The 27,261-nt window shown below is 50.2% G+C and overlaps 1 pseudogene; it reads left to right on the top strand.

Annotated features, from left to right (window-relative positions):
* Positions 1-27,261, top strand: part of LOC131588457 (zinc finger protein 729-like) — a 298,116-nt pseudogene that overhangs the window by 249,245 nt on the left and 21,610 nt on the right.

Here is a 27,261-nt window from a genome sequence, read left to right as displayed (position 1 = left end):
TTTGGATTAGGTTCAGGGGATTCATATGGTTTCCCATCCAATATCTCATAAGGACTGACTGACATCCCGCTTCTAGGCTTTATCCGAATCCTCAGCAGTGCTATTGGTAAAGCTTGTGGCTGCTGCAATTTAGCCTCTTGGCATATTTTGCTGATTTACCTCTTCAATGTCTGATTCATCCTCTCTACCTGTCCACTGGATTGGGGTCTCCATGGTGTATGGAGATGCCAAGCTATTCCCAGCAACCTACTCACCTCCCTCACTACTGTGGCTGTGAAATGTGGGCCCCTATCTGATGATATTCCTAGAGACACCCCAAATCTTGGAATGATTTCTTGCAGTAACCACTTGACTGTCTCCTTTGCTTGATTTGTGCAACAGGGAAGAGCTTCTGGCCATCCTGAAAATGTGTCAAGCCCTACCAATAGATATTTGTATCCTCGAGTTCTTGGTAATTCTACAAAATCTACTTGCCAATAATCTCCTGGTTTTCCCTAATTGTGCCTGTCGTCTAGCCACTGGATTGTTCTTTAAGCAAATTTCACATTTTGACATTACTGATTTTGGATTTTTAACATCCATACTGAAATTAAATTTTGTTTTATCAATTTAATCAGTGCCTCTGCACTCCAATGACATTCATTATGTTTAATTTGTAGAATTTCCCTCATTATCAAGGTGGATACCACTACTTGTCCCTGTGTAGTCACATACCACCCTTCTGAATTCTTCTGTGCATTCAGTGAGCGTCCCAATTTCTCATCCTCTATTGAATATTTTGGTTCTGGGGGTAAATTGAATTGAGATACATTAGTTTTTAAAGGTATCAATGCTAATGTAGTTTGCGCTTCTCGAGCAGCTTGTCGGGCTGTCCAGTCTGCTTTCTGATTTCCCTCATGAATTTTGGAGCTTCCTGATTGGTGAGCTTTGCAGTGCATGATTGCTACTTGCTTGGGCTTTTGTACTGCTTTTATTAATTGCAGGACTGCATCTTGATGTTTAATGTGTGTGCCTTGAGAAGACAGCAGTCCTCTTTCTTTCCCCAGTGCCCCGTGTATATGCACAACTCCAAAAGCATACTTTGAGCCAGTCCATATGTTTACCCTTTTCCCTTCACTTAATTCTAGTGTTCTGGTTAAGGACAACCAGTTCTGCCCTCTGGGCAGATGTATTTGGTGATAATGCTTTTGCCTCCACTATTGTACTGACTGTTGTTGCCTGGGGTTCCCAGAGCATCTTCCTCTCTGCCTCCTTCTCCTCCATTTGTCTTTTGCTTGGGCATGAGAAGTCTGGTTTGGAGGAAAAAAACAAGGGGTGACCACCTAGGATTCAGGGTTCCTCCTGCCCAAGTCCATCTCTAGAAGTCATCAGGTGTCTTGTGTCCATGAAAATCTCCAAAGCATCAGGACTGAGAGGAAAAAATCCCTCCCTGAGGTTCCCCTTCTGTGGGGTCCCCACTTTGGTGTCCCAGGGCTTCCCCCTGTGCAGGCTCATCCCTTCTCCGGGCTGCCCCTTCTCCAGGCTCCCCTCCCTCCCGGCTCTCGGGGTCCCCCCTCTCCAGGCCCCCATTTCAGGCTCCGGGACTCCCGGGGCTCCCCCCTTTTCGCTGCTCCCCTCCCCCTGCTGGTACCGGGCATCTCAGGTCAGCTTTGGAGTCCTGCAAGATCCAAACATCGCTCGGCCCGGCCCCAGAAAAAGGAACAGGGGTCCCCAAAGATACTTCGAGTGAGCTCCAAATATCCCTTCCCCTTCAAACAAATCCTGCCAGAACGGCTTAAGACCTTCGGGGCGAGGTTCCCGTCCCCGGTGAGCTGCGGGATGCGGGGCCCGATGCTCCCGGCGCGAAGGGGCTGCAGATCCAGAGAGCGATGGACGCACGTGGGGCCTCCTCTGCTGCTCCTCTTGCAGTTCCTGCTCCTCCTCTACCCCTCCTCTTCCTCCCGCTCCTCCTCCTCCTCCTTCCCCTCCTCCTGCATCTCTCGGCTGCTGGCGAGGAGCTCTGGGGTGAGCGGAGCGGGGCCGGGAGGCGGTGGGAAAGGGCTGGGAGAGGGGGATGAGGGGAGCTGGGACAGGGGGAGAGGGGTTCTCAAGGAGGGGCTGCCAGTTAAGCCCAGGAGCCCCAAATGGCCTCCGTGTCCTGGCAGCCCCTGGCGGCGCTGTGGGGGCCGGGCCGTGCCCCAGTGCCGGCTCAGGGGGTGCTCCAGGCTGACGTGCTCCACCTGGCAGCTGGAGCTGAGCCCGCATTGCCGGGGGCGGTTTCCAGCAGCACCAGGAGCTGCTGGCTCCAGTCCCCGCTGGGGAGCACGGCAGTGGCCAGCACGTGGCCCGAGAGCTGCTGCTGGCCCTGGGAGCAGCTCAGCTGGATGTGGGCAGGGGAGAAATCCATCAGGGAGCAGAGCAGGCGGCCGGGGCCGGGCTGGGAGCTGGAGGGCACCAGCGAGATGGACACGCTGGGATGGGCAGGGGGCTTGGGGACCCCCCAATGCGGATCTTCCTCCCCACAAGCCGCAGGGAATCGCTCCAGGGATCGAGTGCTGCGGGACTGGGAACCACATTTCTTTCATCCCAAGCCCACCTTTCCGTCTCCTCTCTCCCCCTTTCTCATCCTTCCCCCAGTCCATTGACCCCTCTCAATGCAATTTGGGTTTCCCAGCACCTTCCCCCACGCTTTGGGGGTTTCAGCCCTCTCTTTTTCCTACTCTTCTTCCACATCCCTTCCTCCAATCTCTAACCCCCTCCCCCGTGCTCAGATTTGGGGCTTCCAAGACCCCCTGCTCAGTCTGTGGGTCCCATCCCCCCTTTCACTCAATATGGGGAGATCCTAGCAGATTTTTTTCTGGGAGGAATCCCTGAGTTACGGGATTTTTGGTGTGTAGGTTTGAAGGGGGACAGCTCTGTCTGGCATTTCTTTAACCCATGGTCTGCTGGGGAAGCACAAAAACGTTTCCCATTTCCATCCTTTCCTCATTTGGACTGGTTCATGAGCTGCTTTCTTGTTTCCTTTGGTATCTGTTCTCATCTATTTGTCAACAGCAGTTTGAATCATTTACTTTTCCACAAATTCTGCCTCCTTCTGCTAATAGATAATGTGATCCCATCCCATGGTGAAATGTTGTGTTCCTCATCTGAGTGGATTGGCTGGGAGGAAGGTCAGGAGCTGGAGCTGTGTGGTTGGTTATTATTTCAATGGCATCCTGTAATCTAATTATCCCATTGAAATGATAAATGGTTTCTCTGGTATCTGATATCAATTTGTTTGGGTTCCAGGGTCTGGTCCATGGTGTTGCAGGATTTGTTCTGGTGGCCATTCATCTTTTCCCCATTTTTGGGTGCTCCCTCCAGCCAGGGCTGCATCAGTTGTCAGCTTTTCTCTCATTAAATCATCACATACTTGGATTCCCAACTGATTTCCCTGAACTTGTGGTAGCAAATAAACCCCAGTGGTCTGATACACTCTATATAACATAGACAGTGACAGCACATGTTGGAATGGGGACAGGGATGATTCTCCCCACTTGGTTTAGTGAAGTTTTCACAACATTCCCTATTTTCTGTTTTCCTTTGCATCTTAACCAATTCCTCTAGCAGAGTCAGATATCCTCACAATGGGCTCTGCCTTTAGCTGTGCAAATTCCATCTGTGCAAGCAGGCAGAGCTTGGGCTGAGGGGCAGAGAGAATCAGCCCAATTCCTCCTGCAGGCAGGAAGCCCCTGGGCCATTGTGCAGGCTTTGGGCCATCAGTGTTAATTTGCATTTCTAAAGCTCCTCTCCTGGCTGCCTGGAACAAAGCTTCTCTTCCCAGGAGGCCATGGGCTGACTCACATTTGGCCACTCCAAAAGTGACATTTTTGAAGAAAAAAATACTATACTATCTCTTTACAAGTTAAGGGGGTCACCTTTAAAGCTCTTAGTTTTTAAAACTGAGGCATAAAGGTGAACATTCAAAAATGCATACCAAAATCTTGCCATCATAACAGCCACGCACACACATTCCCAAAAATATCCAAAGCAATCAAGATTTTTTCTACTTCTTGCCCTAAGTCTAAAAACTGATTCTCCCAACCCTGGCCCAGCACTACCAGTCTGAGTAACAATATAGAAGTAGGATTATTAAAGAAAAGCATAATAATGGTGTAGTCTTGTCACCAAAACTGCGAGATGAATAAAAACTCTCCAACAATATAAAATCAAGGCATGACTTGAGTCTGGCCAGAATGTGCAACAGAAATCATTAATTCCTCACCTTGGCTGGGTGTGCAGAGAAAATCATTCCAAGACATGTGAATTTAATAGATGTTTCCTAAACTATATACAGTCTGAACCCATAGAAATCCCTTGGTTTAATGTTCATTGGTTTGAAGGTGTGGAGTTGTTAGGATTTGGTTTCCTGTTGCAGCCGGATTTCTGTGCCTGTGATGTGAATTAGGTGGGCACTCCTGGATTTCCTGCTCAGCCTTTTCCAGACCAGGTGTCTCCAGCTGTGCCTGGGGCAGTGTCTGGGGGAGATGTTGGTTGATGTTTGCTGCTGGGTGTTGATGTTTTGTTGATGGTCGTTATCTTGGTGGGAATCTTTTGGGCTATTCCCAGTCTATTGAGATGTTAAACACATCTCTGCTGAGTGGTGGAACATCCCTTAAAATAAACATTTAAAATTCCTTTCCCCAAGGCAAAGGCAAACCTAGTGTGACCAGAGAAATAAGATTTTAAGCTATTTTAAAGTTGGTCTATTTTGGCTACAGCTAATCCCAGGCAGGGCAGAGTGTGAGTGGAATTGAGAGGCAGAGTGGAATTGTCCCGGTGCCTTCCCCAGCAGCTGTGGCGAGGGCAGGCACAGAAAGGGCTGAAGCTGCAAGAGTGAGAGCAAGGATTGTCCCGCAGTGGCTGGAGATGGCAAAGGAGGGTGGCCAGGCCGAGGATTTGAGCAGAGGATCTGTGGGCAGGCCCAGGGGCTTCCCCCGCTGGGGAGCCCTGGCTGCTGCTGCGTTGCCTTCAGTGCAGGCTCAGGGGTGGCCTGTTTAATATTCCCTTCCAATTCAGATTTCTGAGTCTGGAAGAGCCATGGCTGGGGCATCAATAATTTTATTTTTTCATTTTGTTGCGTTTTGTTCTCTTTCTTATGTGCACTCCATAACATTGAGACTACCTGGGAGTAAAAAATTCACTCAAGGTTCTGTCTGGAAGACAGAATCCTCAATCAAGCTCCTGCAATTCCCTGTTAATTGTAAGAAGTTTACCAGCTCCATTTTAGTCCAGGGAAACATTATTTCTGAGATTCCTTGAACCCTGTCACGGTCAATACAAGACAAAACTTCAGTCTAAATAGGTCTCAAATATTTAACCATTTTCTCTACCATTTGCTCTTCCTTTTTTTTCAGATACTCAAAGCTGCTTTTTTGCCTGAAAATGAAGCCATTTCACAGAGGCTTCCTCTACCTCTTCTCCTTGTCCTCCTGACTGGATCAAGTCATCCACAACCTGCATTAAGCCAGTCCCTGGGTGTGAGGTCAATTCCTTTGATATTTCCTGCAAGGCTTGCCCCAATCAGGCCGGTGCTTCCGTGCATCCCTGCAGAAGGACCGTCCATGTCTTGAGCATTTTCCCTTCTACCTCTTGTTGCCAGCCCAAGGCAGAATTGTGTTTGCATCCTCTGGGAGTGGGCAGATCCCCAGAAAGCATCTTTTGCATCAAGTTCTGAATGGCAGCAGTGTGAGGAGGGCACCTGGTTGAGGATGGTGTAAGGATCTGAGAGTGTGGGGTGCCTCGGTTTCATCATCTCATTTCTTCTTCTTGGGTCCTGCAGCATTCTGTGGATTCCATTGGATTTCTTGTTTGGCAGGATAGGAGCATTCTAGGGAGCCATCCCTGGCTCCCCAAGCCGTGCCTTGAGCAGGACTCCCAGACAGGCTGTGAGCCCTTCCTTCCCTCCCTTGGAACAGGGGATTGCTTTTCGACACCTCTTGTCCTGGTTGCTTCAGGGAAATTTGGAGAGGCTCCATATCTAATTTTGCCAATTTCCCTGGGGCTGCCCACACTTGTGGGTTCACTTCAGCCGTGGCTCTGCCAGACATTTGACACAGAGGTACAACAGAACCAGCCTCTGTATCACCTTTTGCAACATTAATTTGCATTCCCAGTGTAGCCATCAAATCCCTTCCCAGTAAATTACAATCACAATTGTGAGCAAATAAAAATGCTCCTGCATTTCACACCCATCCCCCACATTGGTTAATAGTGGCTGAATAAAACACTTCCACTCATCTTTCCCATTTAGTCCCTTAATTATTTAAATATTCCCTAACACCTTTAGGTGTAAGTTTCAGAGTGGATGGAGAGGCCCCTGTGTCCATCAGGAAAGGTCTCCTCTGGATCCAGAGCCACCCTGGATGTTCCCAAGGGCTCCATTGTGGTGGGTCCCTGGTGGAATGGGAGCTGTGCCAGCGCTAAGAATCCGTGTCCATCAAGGGCTGGACTTGCTGGTGCTGAGGGTGCTCCTGTCTGTGCTTGCAGTGTCCTTGTGCCCTGCAGCTGGAAGGCTGATTCCTTGCCAGGGGCTGTTTGGGTGGGCTGTCCCCTGGCCAGGAGGGCAATGCCTGTGCCAGGTGCTTGTGGCCGAGGGTGTCCCCTGGGTGCTGGGGCCCCCTTGGGCCCTGGGCTTGATCCCTCAGGGGCTGTAGGAACTGTGCCATGGCCTTTGCCTTCAGCTTGGCCTTTTGCTCATCCCTTGCTGCATTCAGCTGCTGAGCCTTTGGGAGCAAGTGCTGCAGGGGCTTCTTGTGGCCCTGCTGCAGCCCCCCTCAGTGCGTGTGGGTGCTCATCGTGTGGCAGCTGCTGAGCTTTCTGCAAAATCCTTCCTTTCTGCAGGGACCCACCAGAAAATGCTTAAAAGATCATGTGGATCCTTGCAGGTGTAATCCCCATTTCTGAGCTGTTCCTTCCTGGTGCTGGCTGTGCTGAGGCTCCCCTCCCCAGCCCGTATCCCAGAGCCGGTCCCTGTCCTGCCGCAGTGTCCAAAGGCGGCCCCCCCGGCGGGCAGGGCCGGCAGCTCCACGGGGCCGGGCAGCGGCCGGGGCGTCCCGCAGCCTCCTGGGGGCCGGGGGCCACTGCCGGCCCTGCCCGGGGGGTGCTGGGGTCAGGCAGCGCCCGGCGCTGAGCCCCGGCTGCCCCACAGCCCCGGCCCGGCCCCACAGCTCCCCACAGGCCCCCAGCCCGTGCTCCCGGTGCCGCAGCTCTGCGCCCGCTCCTGCCGCTCCCAGCTCAGGGAAACCCCCTGAAATCCTGACCTCCTTGTTTTCCTGTCCTGGAAAACTGGGATACAAAACATCTGATGATAAGAGCCTACTGAAAAACATCCCAATCCTCAGTGGTTTTCTCTTCCTCTTCTTTTCCATCATCTTTTTTCTTACCCCATAGATTCCTCCTGCTGCTTCTTGCTTTAAGCACATTGCTGCACACTCTCCCTCAGCCAATCCCTTCCCAGCACACCAACACCATCCATCCCCTGTTGTCTAAATCCCTTCTGGACTTCCCTTATTGCCCCCCTGGGTGTCCATGTCCTTAATTCCCTCTGGGAGAATGTGCAAACGACCTCCACATGCTCCCAAGGGACCCTTGAGAGATATTTTGGGATCCTCATTCCTTTTGCTGGGACCCCATTGTGGCTTTCCCTTTTGTCCTCTCCCTGGGTGCCCTGCCATGTTTACTTCCCGAAGATCCCACTGTAGTCACTGCTGAGATTTTCAGTGCTCTCTCCCTGCCGACTCTTGAGAGCCGCCCTGATCTGTCACTCGTCTGTCTCCTGCTCACTCTCGGGTACCCAATCAATCCCCGGTGCCGCCGCCAGCCGAGGGAGCCGATCCCCCAAACTGGGTGAGGCACCTTCAGCTGCACTCAGTGCCCGCCGGCCCGGACGGTGGAAGGAATTGCGGAGGAGCCCCAAGGTGTGTGGAAAAATTGACATCCCCAGAGGTTTCTGTCCACAAGGAAGACAGAGGAGTCCTGTAAAAGTAATTTCATTCATAAAAAAGGGTTGAGGCCATGGGACATTTCTAATGAGATTTCTCCAGTTGTTGGAGGACACAGCCTCCTTTTCATCCTAATTTTCTTGGTCACATCTCCCTCTCCCTTTCCCCATTGGCTGAAGTACTGGAGAGGTACAGACTTCCCAATGCACCTCCTACATACCCCCTTAATATGCACACCACTTTTGTATAGGTAACAATATTGATGGCTGTGTTAAGTCTTCGTTGTTCTTCTGGAAGTTGATGAATTTAGCAGGACCTTGGCTGAGCAGCAGTCTGTGTCATCAATTAATAACATTTTGTGCAGCTGATGGCTCCTCCTGTCACTTCCTTATGTCCACGTCCCTGGCCCCATGTCCAGTGAGGTTGACGGGATCAGTTTGTAAAGAGCCTTTGTTGTTGTTCCTTTGCTGGGGTTCCCCCGTTTTGGGGCCATCCCCCCTGGAGCAGGGTGTCCCCCCTTGGTGCAGGCGCAGGGCTCAGGCAGGGCTGAGGCAATCAGAGCGCGCGGCGCTGATGACTCATCAGTGTCCAGGCAGAGCCGCAGCTGCCAGCGTTCCCCAGCTGGAGCCCAGCTGCGCCCCTCCCCCCCGGGCCTTGGCGCCCCCCTTGAGGGGAATTTGGGGAGGTGGGAGGGGGGAGCGCCAAGGCCGGGCCCCCCCGCGCTGTGGTGGCGGGAGCGGCTGCAGTGGGGAGCGAGTGCGGGCGGAAGCGGCCGAGAGCCCAGCGCTGCCCCAGGCCGAGCTGGCCCAGCTCCATCCGTGCCCCTGCGGTGGGATGCTGTCGTGGTTTTGAACCAGTAATTAACAAAAAGGGGAAAAAAGAATTATTTATTTCTTGCTGTGAGATATGGATTAAAACAAGAGCAAACTAGGCATAAAATTTAAAAGGAATAAAGAAAGTTTATTGACAAACTACAAAAATAAGAACACCAGAATAAACTTTTAGAAAACCCTTTTCATTTCTCACTGCCCACCATTCTTTTGTTCACATGACAACAGAGACAAAAACTTTATAATTTTGATGGTTTAAACAATCTCAATTCTTTCTACAGTCTTTCCATCAGTTTCTGTAAAGAAACAGAAGTTCCTTTCTGTTAATTTATGGAGTTTCTCACAAGAAAGCTATTTTTGTTATAGTTTTCTGTTTCCTTGATATCAGCTGCCCAGAGCTGCTGTTATCAAAGCCCACTCCTCCCATTCCACATCACTCTGAAATGTGTTATGGGTCATGATGTTTAGGGATAGTATTTTTAAGGATAAGTTAGTCAAAGGCAAAAAGTATTCTTCATCTGTTTCTGTGAGCCTCACCAGAAAACAGTTTTCTCATTGCCTCGCAAGGCCTCAAATCTCTCAGCACTTCACTATACCACAATTACTCCACTCTTTACCCAAATTTACACTTTGAACACTCCACTCCTCCCCATACTCCATCATGAATTAAAGGAGTTCCCCTCAGGACCCCACTGTCCATCCCCATAGTTCCAACAGAAAGACACCTCAGCTCAATCAAAGCATCTTCTTAATTCTCCACCTTTCCTGATGCCCCTTTTCCTTCTTGCCACTAATAGTTTATAAAGTCTCTCTTCACGTTAATCACTCTCCCTTTCTCTCTCTGGACAAAAAGACCAATCCGCAAGTCTCATCTGGATAAGAAAGAGTTAAAATCTTGCCCAAGCTTCTGTAGATGGTTCGGTGATCTCTGCTGAACAGGAGCTGGAGCCGTCTGCGATAGAAAGTTCCTCATAGCTGCTGTAGAGAGTGTGGTCAGTGTCTCTGCTTGCTGCAGGCCCAGAGCTCCTCTCTTTCTTCACTTGGCAGTTTTCTGGTAAATTCCATCACGGCAAAACCTGCAGCCAAGCCAGGAACCGGCCTGGCCCGGCTTGGCTCGGAGCAAGCTCCCGCAGGCCCCATCTCCCGGCCGGGAGAACGGCAGGCCCAGCCCGGCCCCCGCCCGGCCACGTGGCCGGGCAGAGAGCGAGAGGCCGAAGCTCTGCCACCTTTCACAGCCAGAAAAACAAAGAGAACCACAGAGTTCTGGTTGTACACTTTAAGGTGGGGTTCACAAGTTGATTCTACTTTTCAATGGCTAAAACTGCTGTCAATTCTCAGCAATGACCGATAATTGGTCATGAGAAAAGACTCCCGGCAGTCCGCAGCAACTTTAACTTTCTTAAAGGTAAAGTAACCCCATGACAGATGCTGTGGGACTGGGGGGGAAGAGGGAGCCAGCAGTGGGTGCTGGGCCTGGGGGCAGGAGGAGAAGGGAAGGAGAAGCAGAGTTGAAGAACAAAATGGTCAAAGGCTGCACGTGGGAGGAGAAGGTTGGATTGTGAAACAAGAGAAATAGTAGGAGGAAGAGGAGTGTGAGGAACGGTAGGGCCACAGGAGGAGGAGGAGGAGCAGGAAGAGGAAGCAGGAGAAGGTTCCACCCTCCCTGTATGTGCAGTCCCAGGAGTGTTGCCCTGCAGGGGACTGGGGAGGGGGCTCCACGATTTTGATGAGGCTGAATCTTGGTGTTTCTGAACTTTATTGGGCTAAATGTTGGTGCTTTGTTTTTTTTGCAGGGGCTGAATCTTTCTATTCTGGAGGGGGTTTTGCCTGAATTTGGTGTTTGGGTAGTTTTTCATCATTGTTTTGATGTTTGGGCTGAATCTTGGTCCTTTGCTTTGTTACAGACACAAGATGCCCAATGAATTTCTGAGATGAACTTGGGCAAGGAGGAACCCTCAGCCCAAGGCGCTCCCCTCTCTTTTTTTCCTCCTAACCAGGAATTTTCCTTTCCAAACTGTGTCCAGATGGAGGAGGAGGAGGTAGAAAAGCCCTGGAGATGCCGCACAAGGAGGGGCTGCAAACCCAGCCCAGGGAGCTGCGAGGAGGAAAGATCCCCCCAGTGCCAGGAACACGGCCAGAGATCCAGCCAGAGCTCAGAGCTGGGGGAGAAGCCCCACAAGTGCTTGGAATGTGGGAAGGGCTTCAGAAAGAGCTCTACCATGCTCCTGCACCGAAGGATCCACACTGGGGAAAAGCCCTACAAGTGTGGGGAATGTGGGAGGAGCTTCAGCCGGAGCTCCAGCCTGAGGAATCACCAGGTGATCCACACTGGGGAACGACCCTATGAGTGTGGAAAATGTGGGAAGAGCTTCAGAGATGTCTCTGGCCTGATGAAACACCAGGTGATCCACACAGGGGAACGGCCCTACACCTGCTTGAAATGTGGGAAGAGCTTTGGGTGGAGCTCTACCCTGAGGGCACACCAGCGCATCCACACTGGGGAGAGGCCCTACGAGTGTCCCCAGTGTGGGAAGAGGTTTCAGCGCAGCTCCGATGTCCTCGTACACGAGCGGATTCACACAGAGGAGAAGCCCTTCCGCTGCCCCGACTGCGGGAAGGGATTCAAGCAAAACTCCAACCTCACCGTGCACCGGCGCATCCACAGTGGGGAGAGGCCCTACGAGTGTCCCCAGTGTGGGAAGAGCTTCTCAGACAGCTCTCACTTGACCCGACACCAACGGAGGCACCAGTAAGGGAAGCCCTGCGAGTGCCCCGAGTGCAGGAAGAGCTTCGTGCGCTGCTCCAGCTCCATCCCCCATGGGAGGATCGGCGTTGGATGATCCCCAGTGACCCCCATTGGGCAGAGCCCTGGTGATCCGTGGTCCTGGTGATCCGTGTTGGGAAGACACCTGGCTGGGAGGCTCCACATCTTCCTGTGTCCTTGTGGGCACCTGGATGAAAGCAAGGTGTAATAAATTATGTGTAAATAAAAATTTGTAAAGTTATAAATAAGATGTATATATGTTGAAATAATAAAAATCCAAAGATGTATACATAAAACCTTTTTCCAAACCTGGCCGGGAGTTTTGTTCTCCAAAAGCAAAGGATTGCAGCCAACACCCAGATAACGAACATTAGCTCGAAGAATAAGGCAGGACAAGAGCCATCAAGGAAACAAAAAGACTAGCTCGGAGGAGGAACCCACCCCGGACCTGACCAACGCCTCTGCAGATCGCTGTTGGGAAACAATCAAGGTCAACAAAGACGGGCCTCAGAAAAAGTATCCATCGCTAGTCCTGAGAGTTTCCCCTGTCAGACCAGTGTTGGAGATGCAATCACAGGAAACAAAAGGGAAGACTCTGCCGAGATTTCCATCGGCACCAATTCCGGATCACATCACTGCAGCCTTGATAACTCAAATTAAAATACATACAGAGTCACTTTACATATGAGGAGACTCTGTCCGGACACTGGTTAGGTCTATTTTTCCATGCCAGGAAATCCATTCACCTGACAATCAAGGACACTTGGTGAATGGAGCCTGCTTGGAATTCTAGCCTGAGGACTTAAAATCCCTATAAAACCCCAAGCCTGAGAGCGCTCAGACGTGGATTTGGGAACCCTGCACCTCCGGTGTAGACCCTGTCCACCCAGCGCTGCGCTGACCATTTTTATTGTGGTTTTTTTCTCTCATTGTTATTCTTTGTTGTTTATTAATAAATTTCTCTTTTTGATTTTATCCCAAATTTGCCTTTGCATTTATAACAGATTGGTGCCGTGACTCGGATCAGAAAACTGTGGGAGAACCTCGCTATCCAGGTCGGGTACCCCCGCTGATTTCGGCGGCCTGGGGAGCCGAGAGCCTCCGCAGTTCGCTCCGACATCCGAACCAAATTTAGGCTGGGGTAAAAACCACAATAAAAGAGAAAACGGATCCAGAGGAGCTCGGGAAGGCACAGAGCCTTCAAGAAAAGCCACGGCTTGGTAGCTCATAAAAAGTCGACCGTGCACGAAGACATCCTCGCAAGAAAATTGCTGTAAGTATTGTGAGGTTGAGCAGGTGATTGGGCAAGCGTGTGTGAGACGTGATCTAATCACGGAGCGAGAGCGGACTCCAAAGCCGCGTTTCCATCCTCCTGCGAGGGAATTGGCCAGCCACAGAGGAAGCGATTCGGTGTGAGAAAGACTCTCTCTTCACGTTTGTAAAGCCTGGGACTAAAGGGAGTCCTGGGGGACCGATCACAAGGGGCTGAAAGGGGAAGAGGACGTCCAGTTGAGCTTGGGAATTAGTAAACCCTTTCAGCCATCGGACCTAGGAGAAGGTCCAGAGGAAAATCGAGACAGAGGACCCCGGTGCAGCTAACCGAGAGGTGAGTATTAGCAGACTTTGATTTTCCTGGAAAAAGCGGAACGAACACAACACAGGACAGGTAAGATTTTTTGTTTAAAATATGGGGCAGAGAAAAAGTAAACTACAAAAGAAAGGCGAGGAAAAGAGTCCTTCCAAAAAAGCGAAGGAATTGTTAGACATCCCACCAGAAAGTCCCTTGGGATGGATGTTGAAATATGTTGCAGCCTGCAACCTCAGGATCTTGTCCAGGGAAGCAGCAGGGTTCTGGGGACCAGCATGAAACACCAACGAGACGGGCTCCCGTTCATGAATCCATTTATTCAGCATGAGAACAAACTCAGGTCCAGAACAGAGAGCCCCGAACAGAGGCACAGCAGGGGTTTTTGAGGGACAGAATCGAGGGTTTACACCTTTGAGGGTGGAGTTCAGGGTCAGGGACCACTAGAAACACACCAAGGGAGAACCCCCCAGGGACTCAAACCCAATCAGAACTCCTGGGCCGCCCTTCACAAGGGGTTTGGGGTGGGACAATGTAACTCTTTGTCTCCCTGAGGCCACTGCAACATCTGCTCCTTTTTTTTTTTTTTTTTTTTTTTTTTTTTTTTTTTCAAATTTTAATTAGGAGCTTAAAATGTTTCCAAACATACACCTTAAAATCTCACCTCTTCCACAGAGCACCCACTTTGCTTTGTGGGACACCAATAGCTCAATAACAAAACACATTAAGCAAACAGAAAAAACAAAATTGAAAACAAACACTTAAATCTCGGACTACGCCGGGCAAATTAAACGGTGATGGTACTTAATGCAAACATAATTTTTTTTTTTTGTTCAGTCTCTTCCACTTTAGGATTCTCTGTTAGGAAGGGTGCAGCTCTTAGATCTCCTCTTACGAGGGGCAGAATTCTTCGATCTCCAGCTTCGGCTCCGGCTCCCATGTGGGCGTCGCCTCTTTAGATGATCTCAGTGAAACACTGGCTTTCGGAGCTCGGTTACAGTTTCGATTTCCCCAGAGGAGGTGTTGCCCACGATGGAGAAGGCACAGCCCCCAGGGGTGGAGCACCGAACAAAGGGATGGGGCCAAGCAGGAGTTACTGGGAGGTTCGGGAAGGTTTGGGACCGGAAAAGAAGGAGCAAGGCGGGAAACAAGGGATCCCAGACCGCGTGGCCGGCGCCATCTTGGGATGTGGGGGGTCCGGGACGGACTTTCCCGGACAGGGAACGGGGAATATGGAAAGACAGGGGGTGAAGGAGGACACGGAACGGCGGGCAGACGGCAGCAGACCCGCATCACTCTGGATGTTCTCCGTCCCTTGCCTGCCTTCAGGAAAACGGGATGGGATGGCAGAGACACCGGGGTGACGGGGAGTCGGCAGCAACCCCGAGCCATCTTAGCTTTTTTCACCCTTTGTCCTGCCCTTAGGAACAGAGGAAAGGGGAAGGTACAGGAAGGTATACACCAAAAAAGGAACTCCACAGAAGACAAAAACAGTCCACTGGAAGAGCCATACCGTCCATAATCGTCCATAATGTTAATCGTCCATAATGTTAATCGTCCATAATGTTGATATCGTCCATAATCGTCCATAATGTTGATATCGTCCATAATACGTCTCGTTGGGTGATGTTAGGTGCTTGTCCCAGCGTCTGGTCTCGGCTCCCACACCTCCGTAATCCCTTTTCTTCCCCCATGCCCGAGGCACTCCCAACCCAGTCTCCCTGCCAGGTAATCTCGAGTCCTCCGTTCCAAGGCGGGGGTCTCGCCGGCTCTCAAGCCATCAGCCGGAGACTTACGAGGTGTCCATGGAGCCGGGTCCTGCTGTTCTCCTGGTGCTTCACTGGATGCCCGCATTCTCTCACCATTTGTTGCAGTCCGCAACCTCAGGATCTCGTCCAGAGAAGCAGCAGGATTCTGGGGACCAGCATGAAACACCAACGAGACGGGCTCCCGTTCATGAAACCATTTATTCAGCATGAGAACAAACTCAGGTCCAGAACAGAGAGCCCTGAACAGAGGCACAGCAGGGGTTTTTGAGGGACAGAACCGAGGGTTTACACCTTTGAGGGTGGAGTTCAGGGTCAGGGACCATTAGAAACACAGCAAGGGAGAACCCCCCAGGGACTCAAACCCAATCAGAACTCCTGGGCCGCCCTTCACAAGGGGTTTGGGGTGGGACAATGTAACTCTTTGTCTCCCTGAGGCCGCTGCAACAGGCCTCCTTCTGTGGTTTGCCCCAGGTAAATGGCTGCATCTTCTGGGCTTCATACAGGGGCTCTGCAATTAGTCCATAGTCCATGATCCACAGGTGGTACCACTCTGTCATCCCAAGGAAAACTCACAGCTCATGCAGGTTCTGGGATTCTGGAATGGCACAAATAGCTTGAATACGATTAGTACCCAGCTTAGATTGCCCTTGTGAGATTTCACATCCCAGCTAAATCACAGTCTACTGGGCAATTTGTGCCTTTTCCTTAGACACCTTATATCCTCCCATTCCTAGTTGATTTAAAATTTCAATTGTTACCTTTATGCAGGTTGTTTTCTCTTCTGTAGCTGTCAGTATTTCATCAGCATACTGTAACAGCAGGTATTGTTCACTTGGTACTTGCCCATTCTCAGTCCAGATCTCCAGCTCCTTCACCAGCTGGCTTCCAAATAGGGTTGGACTGTTCTTGTATCCTTGTGGGAGTCGTGTTCAGGTGAGCTGGGTTTTCCTTCCATTGTCAGGATTTTCCCATTCAAAGGCAAACAGTTTCCTACTTTCTTTGTCAAGGGATATGCAGAAAAAGGCATCTTTTAAATCACTTACAGTAAACCATTTCTATTTCTCTTTTACAGATGTCAACAATGTGTAAGGATTAGCTACCACTGGGTAAATATCTTTAGTTATTTCATTTATTTCTCTCAAATCCTGTACTAGTCTGTACTCACCATTTGGTTTCTTCACTGGAAGTATTGGTGTATTCAATTCTGATTCACATTCTTCTAAAATTTGGTACTTCAAAAATTTTTCAATAATCTTTACTATTCCTTGCTGTGCTTCTGGCTTTTTGGGATATTATTTAACCTGTACAGCTTTTGCTCCTTCTTTTCATTCTCCATGTACTGGTTGTGCCAACTTAGATTTTCCTGGCATGTCTGTTTCCCATACAGAGGGAATTACTGCATCCTCTGTTTCCCGAGGGATAGTAGGGACTGGATTTTCTTTTATCATTAAGATTTGTCCTGTCTTTGATTCAGGTATTTTCATGAAAAGCTCCCCATTTTCAAAAGTTATCACTGCATCAAGTTTTGCTAATAAATCTCGTCCTCAAAGTGGAATTGGACACTCAGGCATATCTAAAAATTCATGTGTTAACACTTTGTTTCCAAAGCACAAATCCAGGGGTTGCAGGAATGGTCGATTCTCCTCCTTCCCTGTGTCTCCAACTATTGTTGCTGTTTTGTCTCCAGTTTGCCCTTTTAGATCATTTAGCACAGAATATGTAGCCCCCGTATCCACCAGAAATTTTACTTCTTTATCTCCCAATTGTATAGTTACTAAAGGTTCTTGTATTGGTTTTTGTTCTGATTCTAGTCAGCTGCTGTACTCCCCCAGCACCATTAATTTGGAAGCATCTTGATTCTGATTGAACTGATTGCCCTGGTTAAACCGATTTGGGCATTCATTTTTCCAGTGCCCCTCTTGTCTACAATAATCACATTGATTTAACCCCAATCTTGGCAAAACCCATCCCCCTCGTCCTCTGCCAAGTCCGCCCCTCCCCAGTCCACGACCACCTCTGCCGCATCCTCTGAAACCTGGATTCTCTCTTCCTTGGATCACTGCCAAAAGATTTTGCTGCTGCTTTTTACTAGCTTCCTTTTCCCTGTTATTGTATACTTTCCAAGCCACTTCAAGTAATTTATTCAAATTCCTTGAATCTTCATCCTTCTAACTTCTGCAATTTTCTCCTAATATCATCCTGCAACTGCCCAAGAAAAATGAATGCAAGCTGAACATTCGCTTGTTCTGTTTCTAGTTGAAGACCTGTGTACTTTCTTGCTGCCTCCTTAAGCCTTTCCAAAAATGCAGCAGGGGATTCTTTCTTTTCCTGTCTTACCTCATACAATTTAGACCAATTCATAGCCTTAGGTACAGCATTCCAAACCCCTGTCTGGAGCCACTCTTGATATCTCTTCAGCCTCCGCATGTCCCCAAAGGCATTGGGATCCCACCCGGGATCCTCGGTTGGAAAGTTCTCATCTAAAGTCCCCATCACCACCCCAGTTCTGAGATCTTCTCTCACCTTCTCCTTGGCTGCTCTAAGCACCATCTCTTTCTCAGTAGAGTCCATTAAATTCTCCACTATTACTTGTATATCATCCCAATCTGGATTCTGAGTTTTCATAATCATTTTTACCACCCCTGCTACTTTATCAGGATTTTCTCTCTAAGTTCCAGCTGATTGTTTCCAAATTATCAGGTCTGCAGGTGAAAAAGGAACTTCCACAAACACCGGCCCTTCTACTCCTACTCCTTGTCTCAAGGGGGCAATCACAGTCCGCCTTTGTCTGCCCAAATCTTTTCCCGTTCTACCCAGGACCGGAGCAAGCTGTGACCGAGTCCGATGGGATACCGGTGTCGCTGATTTATTATCATCACCCCGCTACTGCTATCTTCCTCCCCAGCATTTTTCACATTTCTTTGTATCACAGTTAGATTTGGATCATCTCCTGGAGAAGAAGGATCAGGTGAAGGCGGTAGAGGAGGATAAAGAGGGCAAGGTGAAGTGGGATTAGGCGAGATAGGGTTAGGTGAAATAGGATTGGGTGAAGCGGAGGCAGACAAAACAAAATTGGGTTCTTTTGGTTCTGCTGAAACCACTTGTAAATCAACATCCATCTCTTTCCCCTGACACAAACTTTCTTTTAATGCCAGGTGCTCTAAACAACTTTTTCCTTTTACACAAAGCTCACATTTATCACTCACACGTGCCTTAACTGCCATCAATCCACACTCAGCCTGCCATTCTGGCTTGTCTCGCAAATAGGAAAACAAATCAACGTACGGAACTTCATCCCACTTTCCCTCTGGCTTACAGAACAACATCAACTGTAAAATGGTGTTGTACTGCAAAGATCCATTTCTCGGCCACTTTTCCCCACTGTCCAGGTCATATCCTGGCCACCATGTATTACAATAATCAATCAACTTTACGTAAATCTTGCCCAAAGTTTCCCTGTTTCCAATGTGCTAATAAGCACCCCAAAGGAGAAGTACGTGGTATGGGGGCATTGCCACCTCAAATCCCTTTAAGCTTCTCCATGTTACAGTTACAATACACCACACACCACTGCTGCCCAACCTGCAACGTTTTCACACTTGTCTGACAGACGGCGCCTGGGCAATACCAGGAATTCCTCCAGCCCAACTGTGCGAAGCTTTGGCTGCGTCTTCTCGACAGGCACCAGAGCAGAGTGAAAAGCTCCTTACCTCTCTCAGAGGGACGTTGTGAGCGGCGGAGATGGTCGCGGCCAGATGGGCTTCTGGAGAATTCGTGGCTCTGTGAAGTGTTTGTTTTTCTGGAAGTTCAGGAATGTGTCGGGACTTGGTCTGATCAGCAGTCCTTGTCAATTTTCTGAAACTGGTGATTTCTCCCATTGTTTCCTTATGTACAAGTCCCTGGCCCTATCTCCAAGCAGATTCACTCATTGCCTGTGTTTTTTCTTCCTGGGTGTTCTTTGGTTTTGGGATTGCTCTCAGTGCCCTCATTCTCTGTCCTTTTGTAGCCGTTTGTGGCTCAGGAGGCCTGGCTGCCACCTGCATCCCCTTGCTCAGCTGCTGAATGAGCTGCACTCAGCAAGGTGTGGTGCATGGTAAAAAGATGAGAGTTGCTGTAGCACATGAGAGGAGAAACAGCATTTGTTTAACCCATGGTCTGCCAGGGAAGCACAAAACCGTGTCCCATTCCCATCCTTTCCACGTTTGGACAAGTACATGAGCTGCTTTGCTATTTCCTTTGTTATCTGTTTTACTACTTTTCCATTGCCATCTATCAGCCAAGAGTACTTTGAGTTACTTAACTTTTCCACAAACTCTGCCTCGATTTTCTGCTAAAAGATAATCTGATCCCATCCCATGGTGAAATGCTGTGTTCCTCACCTGACTGGATTGGTGTGGGGGAAGGTCAGGGGCTGAAGCTGTCTGGTTGGTTATTATTTCAATGACATCCTGTAATCTAATTATGCCACTGAAATGAGAAATGTTTTCTCTGGTACCTGCTATGAATTCATCAGGGTTCCCAGGGTCTGGTCCATGGTGTTGCAGGATTTGTTCTGGTGGCTGTTCATCTTTTCCCCATTTCTGGGCGCTCCCTTCAGCCAGGGCTGCATCAATTGTCAGCTTTTCTCTCATTAAATCATTGCATACTTGGATTCCCAAGTGATTTCCCTGAACTTGTGGTAGCAAATAAACCCCAGTGGTCTGATACACCCTATATAACATAGACAGTGACAGCACATGTTGGAGTGGGGACAGGGATGATTCTCCCCACTTGTTTTAGTGAAGTTTTCACGACATAGCCTATTTTCTGTTTTCCTTTGCACCTCAACCAATTTCTGCTGCAGAGTCAGATATCCTCACAATGACTCTGCCTTTAGCTGTGCAAATTCCATCTGTGCAAGCAGGCAGAGCTTGGGCTGAGGGGCAGAGGGAATCAGCCCAATTCCTCCTGCAGGCAGGAAGCCCCTGGGCCATTGTGCAGGCTTTGGGCCATCAGTGTTAATTTGCATTTCTAAAGCTCCTCTCCTGGCTGCCTGGAACAAAGCTTCTCTTCCAGGGCAGCCATTTTTGGTAAAATGTGGCCACTCGAAAAGTGACATTTTTGAAGAAAATAATAATATACTATCTTTTTACAAGCTAAGGGCATCACCTTTAAAGCTCTTAGTTTTTAAAACTGAGGCATAAAGGTGAACATTGAAAAATGCATACCAAACTTTTGCCATCATAACAGCCATGCACAGACATTCCCAAAAAAATCCAAAGCAATAAAGATTTTTTCTACTTCTTGCCCTAAGTCTAAAAACTGTTTCTCCCAACCCTGGCCCAGCACTACCAGTCTAAGTAATAATATAGAAGTAGGATTATTAAGGAAAAGCATAATAATGGTGTAGTCTTGTCACCAAAAATGCGGGATGAATAAAAACTCTCCAACAATATAAAATCAAGGCATGACTTGAGTCTGGTCAGAATGTGCAACAAAAATCATTAATTCCTCACTTTGGCTGGGTGTGCAGAGAAAATCATTCCAAGACATGTGAATTTAATAGATGTTTCCTAAACTGTATACAATCTGAACCCATAGAAATCCATTGGTTTAATGTTCATTGGTTTGAAGGTGTGGAGTTGTTAGGATTTGGTTTCCTGTTGCAGCCGGATTTCTGTGCCTGTGATGTGAATTAGGTGGGCACTCCTGGATTTCCTGCTCAGCCTTTTCCAGAGCAGGTGTCTCCGGCTGTGCCTGGGGCAGTGTCTGGGGTGGATGTTGGTTGATGTTTGCTGCTGGGTGTTGATGTTTTGTTGATGGTCGTTATCTTGGTTGCAATCTTTTGGGCTATTCCCAGTCTGTTGAGATGTTAATTTCATCTCTGCTGAGTGGTAGAAAAGAAACATTAAAATTCCTTTCCCCAAGGCAAAGGCAAACCTAGTGTGAGCAGAGAAATAAGATTTGAAGCCATTTTAAAGTTGGTCTATTTTGGCAGCAGCTAATCCCAGGCAGGGCAGAGTGTGAGTGTAATTGAGAGGCAGAGTGGAATTGTCCCGGTGCCTTCCCCAGCAGCTGTGGCGAGGGCAGGCACAGAAAGGGCTGAAGCTGCAAGAGTGAGAGCAAGGATTGTCCCGCAGTGGCTGGAGATGGCAAAGGAGGGTGGCCAGGCCGAGGATTTGAGCAGAGGATCTGTGGGCAGGCCCAGGGGCTTCCCCCGCTGGGGAGCCCTGGCTGCTGCTGCGTTGCCTTCAGTGCAGGCTCAGGGGTGGCCTGTTTAATATTCCCTTCCAGTTCAGATTTCTGAGTCTGGAAGAGCCATGGCTGGGGCATCAATCATTTTATTTTTTCATTTTGTTAAATTTTGTTCTCTTTCTTATATCCACTCCCTAACATTGAGACTATCTGGGGGAAAAGAAATCCACGCAATGTTCTGGCTAGAAGAGAGAATCCTCAATCCAGCTCCTGCAATTCCCTGTTAATTGTAAGAATTGCTGCAGCTCCTTTTTAGTTGTGGGAAATGTTATTTCTGAGATTCCCTGGACCCTCTCTAAGTCAATTCACCACAGGCCTTCAGTCAAAATAGGTCTCAAATATTTAAACATTTTCTCTTCCATTTGCACTTTTTTTCCAGATACTCAAACATGCTTTTTAGATTGAAAATGAAGCAATTTCACAGAGGCTTCCTCTACCTCTTCTTGTTTTTCTGACTGGATCAAGTCATCCACATCCTGCATTAAGCCAGTCCCTGGGGGTGAGGTCAATTCCTTTGATATTTCCTGCAAGGCTTGCCCCAATCAGGTTGGTGCTTCTGTGCATCCCTGCAGAAGGACCGTCCATGTCTTGAGCATTTTCCCTTCTACCTCTTGTTGCCAGCCCAAGGCAGAAGTCTTTTGCATCCTCTGGAAGTGGGCAGATCCTCAGAAAGCATCTTTTGCATCAAGTTGTGAATGGCAGCAGTGTGAGGAGGGCACCTGGTTGAGGATGGTGTAAGGATCTGAGAGTGTGGGGTGCCTCGGTTTCATCATCTCATTTCTTCTTCTTGGGTCCTGCAGCATTCTGTGGATTCCATTGGATTTCTTGTTTGGCAGGATAGGAGCATTCTAGGGAGCCATCCCTGGCTCCCCAAGCCGTGCCTTGAGCAGGACTCCCAGACAGGCTGTGAGCCCTTCCTTCCCTCCCTTGGAACAGGGGATTGCTTTTCAACACCTCTTGTCCTGGTTGCTTGAGGGAAATTTGGAGAGGCTCCATATCTAATTTTGCCAATTTCCCTGGGGCTGCCCACACTTGTGGGTTCACTTCAGCCGTGGCTCTGCCAGACATTTGACACAGAGAACCAGCCTCTGTATCACCTTTTGCTTTGTTAATTTGCATACCCAATTTAGCCATCAAATCCCTTCCCAGTATATTACAATCACAATTGTGAGCAAATAAAAATTCCTGCATTTCAAACCCATCCCCCACATTGATTAATAGTGGCTGAATAAAACACTCCCACTCATCTTTCCCACTTAGTCCCTTAATTATTAAAATATTCCCTAACACCTTTAGGTGTAAGATTCCGAGTGGATGGAGAGGCCCCTGTGTCCATCAGGAAAGGTCTCCTCTGGATCCAGAGCCACCCTGAATGTTCCCAAGGGCTGCAGTGTGGTGGGTCCCTGGTGGAATGGGAGCTGTGAGACCGCTAAGAATCCGTGTCCATCAAGGGCTGGACTTGCTGGTGCTGAGGGTGCTCCTGTCTGTGCTTGCAGTGTCCTTGTGCCCTGCAGCTGGAAGGCTGATTCCTTGCCAGGGGCTGTTTGGGTGGGCTGTCCCCTGGCCAGGAGGGCAATGCCTGTGCCAGGTGCTTGTGGCCGAGGGTGTCCCCTGGGTGCTGGGGCCCCCTTGGGCCCTGGGCTTGATCCCTCAGGGGCTGTAGGAACTGTGCCATGGCCTTTGCCTTCAGCTTGGCCTTTTGCTCATCCCTTGCTGCATTCAGCTGCTGAGCCTTTGGGAGCAAGTGCTGCAGGGGCTTCTTGTGGCCCTGCTGCAGCCCCCCTCAGTGCCTGTGGGTGCTCATCGTGTGGCAGCTGCTGAGCTTTCTGCAAAATCCTTCCTTTCTGCAGGGACCCAGCACAAAACGCTTTCAAGATGATCTGGATCCTTGCAGGTGTAATCCCCATTTCTGAGCTGTTCCTTCCTGGTGCTGGCTGTGCTGAGGCTCCCCTCCCCAGCCCGTATCCCAGAGCCGGTCCCTGTCCTGCCGCAGTGTCCAAAGGCGGCCCCCCCGGCGGGCAGGGCCGGCAGCTCCACGGGGCCGGGCAGCGGCCGGGGCGTCCCGCAGCCTCCTGGGGGCCGGGGGCCACTGCCGGCCCTGCCCGGGGGGTGCTGGGGTCAGGCAGCGCCCGGCGCTGAGCCCCGGCTGCCCCACAGCCCCGGCCCGGCCCCACAGCTCCCCACAGGCCCCCAGCCCGTGCTCCCGGTGCCGCAGCTCTGCGCCCGCTCCTGCCGCTCCCAGCTCAGAGAAACCCCCTGAAACCCTGACCTCCTTCTTTTCCTGTCCTGGAAAACTGGGATACAAAGCATCTGAGTCAGCTGGCAAATTCTGAGGATAAGACATCTTATATGAAACACATCCCAATCCTCAGTATTTTTTATTTCCTCTTCTTTTCTATCATCCTTTTTCTTACCCCATGGATTGCTCCTGCTGCTTCTTGCCTTAAGCACATTCCTGCACACTCCCCTTCAGCCAATCCCTTCCCAGCACACCAACACCATCCATCCCCTGTTGTCTAAATCCCTTCTGGATTTCCCTTATTGCCTTCCTCAGTGTCCATGTCCTTAGTTAGCTCTGGGAGAATGTGCAAACGACCTCCACATGCTCCCAAGGGACTCTTCAGAGATATTTTGGGATCCTCATCCCTTTTGCTGGGACCCCATTCTGGCTTTCCCTTTTGTCCCCTCCCTGGGTGCCCTGCCATGTTTACTCCCCGAAGATCCCACTGTAGTCACTGCTGAGATTTTCAGTGCTCTCTCCGTGCCGACTCTTGAGAGCCGCCCTGATCCGTCCCTCGTCTGTCTCCTGCTCACTCTCGGGTACCCAATCAATCCCCGGTGCCGCCGCCAGCCGAGGGAGCCGATCCCCCAAACTGGGTGAGGCACCTTCAGCTGCACTCAGTGCCCGCCGGCCCGGACGGTGGAAGGAATTGCGGAGGAGCCCCAAGGTGTGTGGAAAAATTGACATCCCCAGAGGTTTCTGTCCACAAGGAAGACGCAGGAGTCCTGTAAAAGTAATTTCATTCATAAAAAGGGTGAGGCCATGGGACATTTCTAATGAGATTTCTCTAATTGTTGGAGGACACAGCCTCTTTTTCATCCTAATTTTCCCGGCCACATCTACCTCTTCTTCTTCCCATTGGCTGAAGTGCTGGACAGGTACAGACTTCCCAATGCAACTACTACCTACCCCCTTAATATGCACCTTACTTTTGTATAGCTAACGATATTGATGACTGTATTAAGTCTTTGTTCTTCTGGAAGTTCTTGAATTTAGCAGGACCTTGGCTGAGCAGCAGTCTGTGTCATCAATTAATAACATTTTGTGCAGCTGATGGCTCCTCCTGTCACTTCCTTATGTCCACGTCCCTGGCCCTATGTGCAATGAGGTTGACGGGATCAGTTTGTAAAGAGCCTTTGTTGTTGTTCCTTTGCTGGGGTTCCCCCGTTTTGGGGCCATCCCCCCTGGAGCAGGGTGTCCCCCCTTGGTGCAGGCGCAGGGCTCAGGCAGGGCTGAGGCAATCAGAGCGCGCGGCGCTGATGACTCATCAGTGTCCAGGCAGAGCCGCAGCTGCCAGCGTTCCCCAGCTGGAGCCCAGCTGCGCCCCTCCCCCCCGGGCCTTGGCGCCCCCCTTGAGGGGAATTTGGGGAGGTGGGAGGGGGGAGCGCCAAGGCCGGGCCCCCCCGCGCTGTGGTGGCGGGAGCGGCTGCAGTGGGGAGCGAGTGCGGGCGGAAGCGGCCGAGAGCCCAGCGCTGCCCCAGGCCGAGCTGGCCCAGCTCCATCCGTGCCCCTGCGGTGGGATGCTGTGGGACTGGGGGGGAAGAGGGAGGTGGCAGTGGGTGCTGGGCCTGGGGGCAGGAGGAGAAGGGAAGGAGAAGCAGGGTTGAGGAACAAAACGGTGAAAATATGTACCTGGGGTTGTGCAGAAGGAGGAGGAGGAGTGTGAGGTCGAGTAGGGACACAGGAGGAGGAGGAGGAGCAGGGAGAGGAAGCAGCACAAAGTTCATCCCTGTATCTGCAGCTCCCCCAGCCCCAGGTTCGTTGCCTCCCCACATGCAGCGGGTGACCAGAGTGGGCGATCCACGATTTTTATGGGCCTGAATCTTGGTGTTTCTGAGCCTTATTGTGGTAAATGTTGGTGCTTTGGTTTCTTGCAGGGGCTGAACCTTTCTGTTGTGCAGGGGGTTTTGGCTGAATCTTGTTGTTTGGTTAGTTTTTGATCTGTGTTTTGATGTTTGGGCTGAATCTTGTTGTTTTTGAGGTTCTTGCAGACGCAAGATGCCCAATGTCTTTCTGAGACGAACCTGGGCAAGGAGGCATGTAGGAGACACTTCGGGGGTGGATGGTCTGAGACACGGCAGAGACCTCTATAATCGAGTTAGATGTTAGTAGTTTATTTCAGGGCATGGGGGAGAGAGAGAGAGAGAGAGAGAGCCTGCTATGAGCCAATAGGGCACAAAGCAGGCTCAGAGAGAAGAATACAAAAGGGGGTAAAATATGAATACATGAGTTCAAGACTTTAAGATTGCTAAGAAAGAGAGTAACAGATCAGAAGTGAGAGAGCCAGGAAAAAGAGAAGAAAGAAGAGGAGGAAAGAGCAGGAAAAAGAGAGCAGGAAGAGTGTAGAAAGAGTGAGGCAAGAAGGCTAAGAGAAACAAGAGAGCAGAGAGAGAGCCAAGAGAGAGTAGCAAGAGAGCCAAGACTTAAGAGAGACTAAGAGAGCCAAGAGAGAGAACTCTCTTTTACAATTACTTATATAACCTATACATTGAATATTCTATTCCTTTACTAACCAATCTTTCTAAGTATACTAATACAGTAACATTTGTGTGTGACCTATAGAAATCGCTGTTTTATCTCAGGGTCCTTCAGACCTTTCCTTATAAGGCTGGGAAGAGGGGTCTCAGCTTAGTTTTATTGGGGGAAAGAATGTGTTCTGGCACACCAGCCTGGTTTATTTGAATTATTCAAACCGTGCTTTCATTTGTATTTCTCCTTTAGCCTTTCTGGCCAAAGAGTCATATTTATAATTTCTTTCTAATTCTACCTTCCCAACAGAGGCACCCCCCAGCCCAAGGCGCTCTCCTCTCTTTTTTTCCTCCTAACCAGGAATTTTCATTCCCAAATTTTGTCCAGATGGAAGAGGAGGAGGAAAAGCCCCAGAGATCCCGCACGAGGAGGAGCTGCAAACCCAGTCCAGGGAGCTGCGAGGAGGAAAGATCCCCCCAGTGCCAGGAACACGGCCAGAGATCCAGCCAGAGCTCAGAGCTGGGGGAGAAGCCCCACAAGTGCTTGGAATGTGGGAAGGGTTTCAGAAAGAGCTCCCACCTGATCGAGCACCACAGGATCCACACTGGGGAAAAGCCCTACAAGTGTGGGGAATGTGGGAAGAGCTTCAGCCACAGCTCCAACCTGAGGAATCACCAGAGGATCCACACTGGGGAAAAGCCCTACGAGTGTGGGGAATGTGGGAAGAGCTTCTGCCGGAGCTCCAACCAGTGGACTCACCAGAGGATCCACACTGGGAAACGACCCTATGAGTGTGGGAAATGTAGGAAGAGCTTCAGAGCTATCTCTGAACTGATGAGACACCAGGTGATCCACACAGGGGAACAGCCCTACACCTGCTTGGAATGTGGGAAGAGCTTTGGTCAGAGCTCCAGTCTGAGGGCACACCAGCGCATCCACACTGGGGAGAGGCCCTACGAGTGTCCCGAGTGCGGGAAGAGGTTTCAGACCAGCTCCCATGTCCTCCTACATGAGCGGATTCACACAGAGGAGAGGCCCTTCCGCTGCCCCGACTGCGGGAAGGGCTTCAAACGCAACTCCATCCTCACTGTCCACCGGCGCATCCACAGTGGGGAGAGGCCCTACGAGTGTCCCCAGTGTGGGAAGAGCTTCTCCACCAGCTCTCACTTGACCCGACACCAACAGAGGCACCAGTAAGGGAAGCCCTGCGAGTGCCCCGAGTGCGGGAAGAGCTTCGTGCGCTGCTCCAGCTCCATCCCCCATGGGAGGATCGGCGTTGGATGATCCCCAGTGACCCCCGTTGGGCAGAGCCCTGGTGATCCGTGCTCCTGGTGATCCGTGTTGGGAAGACACCTGGCTGGGAGGCTC

Source organism: Poecile atricapillus, chromosome 26 (genome assembly GCF_030490865.1).
Source record: "Poecile atricapillus isolate bPoeAtr1 chromosome 26, bPoeAtr1.hap1, whole genome shotgun sequence".
Taxonomy (NCBI): domain Eukaryota; kingdom Metazoa; phylum Chordata; class Aves; order Passeriformes; family Paridae; genus Poecile; species Poecile atricapillus.
Note: the sequence above shows the minus strand (reverse complement) of the source record. Positions and strands in the feature narration are given on the sequence as shown.